We start from the raw sequence: 3,006 nt of genomic DNA on the forward strand, positions 1-3,006 counted from the left end.
AGCATTCTGCTCTGTTTACTCCTCCCTCCTGTTTTAACCTATCAGGGCAAGCAGCTTCTTTATTTAATTAACCAATGACCTTCCTCCATCACTAGAAAACCTAACAAATATGACTACAAGTTTGACTATATAGATGACTATCTATTAACCTGTATTTCTTAATTATACATTATATTTTTAAATGAGCTGCACAAACAAGAGTAGAAATATATATATATATATATATATATTATATATAGTGATCTTAAATTTCTATCAATAAACCAAGATCCATACCAATGCAAAGTATTTATCTCTATAGCATATCCCCCTTTAAATGTAAAAAAATGAAAACAAAACAAAAAAACAAAAAATACATTTGCAAACAATATTTGGAAATTTGGGCATAGTTTTCTCCAAAATGTTTCCTGTTTTTCATTGGGTGAAGTATTTTCATTTTGGAGGCTCACAAAGTCATTTCAGAGGAATCTTGGTCCATTAAACCATATTAGTATGGAAGGAATCCACAGGTTCCTCTATGGAAACAAAAAGAAGAACCTCTTTTCCAAAGAAACATAGCCGTAGACTCAAGATACCATTAAAGTATATGTGTGTGTGTGTGTGTGTGTGTGTGTGTGTGTGTTTAGCTTAGCAGTTCCCAGAATCAAATGTCTCTCTGTAGACTTTAGATGCCTGGAGAAAATGACTAAGTGGCATTTAATCTTAGCCATTCATTTTATTTACATCTTGGCTATTTGTGTGACAAAATTCTTAGCTAAAACTCTTTAACAAAGTGAGCAGACAGTATTTGTTCATTTTCTTTTAAAAATATTTACTTATTTTTATTTTGCGTGATTTGTCTGCATTTATATATGTATGCCACATGCAAGCTTGGTGTCCCAGGAGGCATGAAGAGAGTGTCAGGTCTTCTGGAATACGAATATTTTTGATTCTGAGCCATTTTGTCTAACTGGTCTTCTACAAGAGCAGCAAGTGCTCTTAACTGCTGAGTCTAGCTCCAATGTTCATTTTGTTTGTCTGTTTTACAGTATTTATTATTACTATTTTAAAAGTATTCAAGTATGTATGTATGTATGTATGGTATGGTATGTGTGTATGTAAGTATGTGTCCTTGATTATGGGTGCACATTCTATAGAATCCAGAAGATATCCATCAGATATCATAGAACTAAAGGTACTAAAAGCAATGAGCTTCCTAAACTCTGGTACTGGGAAATGAACTCTGATCTTATACAAGAGCAGTACACATCTTTTACCACTGAGATATCTCTTCCACTATAAATCCTGACTCTTTTTTAAATCAGTTTTGTTTTCTGAAAACATAAATTGTTTAAATCAGCACTGTAAGTAGGTCAAAAGTTCACAACATATATTCCTTGACTTAAAACAGATCATCTATTTTAGGTTGAAAATGTCAGAAGTTTAAGAGGCATTTACTAACCTGACATAAAGCATGCTATAGGTTAGCAACACTGTGTGCTGTGGAGCATGAGATATTCATGCTAATAGGTGCATGCTGATTAGGAGCTGAGGCTCATGATGGTGTTTAGCATCACAAGAAGACATCATACTCAATATCCATAGCTCAGGAAAAATAAAAATTCAAAGTTTCAACTTAACTTGTAATTTTTGTACTGTTTTAAAGTCACAATAATGTAAGTTTCACCACTGTAAATTGAGAAGCATATTATATCCCCCCCTTTCTTTGATGAAACAAATAAAAACAGTCTTTTTAGTCACAGAGAATTTGGAAAAGTGGTTGATACCATTTGGTTACTGGAATCTTGAGATTTTTAATTTACCTTCAGATGGCATGTACAAAGCTCTTGGAAAGGGACTGGAACACTCAAAAACACTCCACTTCTTATAAGATATAGTATTAGGTGTCTGGTATTCTTGCCTTTTCTTTCAGCCATTTTGCATGCATGACCAACAGGAATCATTTCTTCTTAAGATGATGTCTTCAAAGCAAATTATTTGAAAACTGAACTTAACATGACAAATTTGAAGATGCTAAGCACAGAGGATGAGTTAATTGACAATGTTGTCAAAGTTTGGCATTAAATACTAAAAGGACTTACCTAGGGTGCACAGGGCTTTGTTGTGTGATTTGGGTGTTGCACTGCTCTATTGAGCATGGTCTTTTGATAAGAGAATATGAGATGTTATAAATTGACTGCCCAGCAATCATTTGCATTTGACAGTCAACTTGTTTGTACACTTATGTATATTCTTTTTTTAAAAAAGATGGGGGAAGTAAGCCTTACAAAAAGGAACACGGTATAAATCCCATGGCTTGGGGGATCAACTCATAGGCATCATTTCTATGCAGTGCAAATTTCAAGTTTTATATCCACTGGAAGAGAAGGGGCTTTGTAAATTCCCTGTAAGCAATGAGGTGTTTATTCTGAATAAGACTCCAGGGAATCATCTTATAAGAAACACATTCTGCTTTTGTAGAAAACCCAAGGGGAAAGTATTCATAAAACATCATCCTAGCATGAGAGAAAAATGACAACCAAGGCAAATTTCATCAAAGAATTGGAATGGAAATGCTTCATTACAGAGATTCCCCCCCCCTTATTTCTCCCAAATGTAAAAATCTATCATTTTATGGCATCAAAAAGTTGGTAGCCCTTCCTCCTTCACCCATTCTTTGATTCTACACAGCTGTTCTCAAATGTTTCCACTCTTCCATCTGACTACAGATGTAAAAGCTTTTATAATCATGTCAGACCTCTTAGGTCATGCAGTTGCTGTCTCATGCTCTGTGGATGGTAATGCTTGTTATAGGTTTAGCTGGTGTGCAGAGAGACCGGTAGAGATCAGTTGTAAGGGGTCAAATGTTGAAGCATTTGAATGATTAACTGTCTTGCAAATTACTATGGATTCATGGCTTTCTCTGTAAGGAAATCACATTCACTGAGTGGTGTGTGTGTGTGTGTGTGTGTGTGTGTGTGTGTGTGTGTGTGTGTGTGTGTGTGTGTGTTTCAGAGAGAGAGAGAG

Source organism: Microtus ochrogaster, chromosome 4 (assembly GCF_000317375.1).
Source record: "Microtus ochrogaster isolate Prairie Vole_2 chromosome 4, MicOch1.0, whole genome shotgun sequence".
Lineage (NCBI taxonomy): Eukaryota > Metazoa > Chordata > Mammalia > Rodentia > Cricetidae > Microtus > Microtus ochrogaster.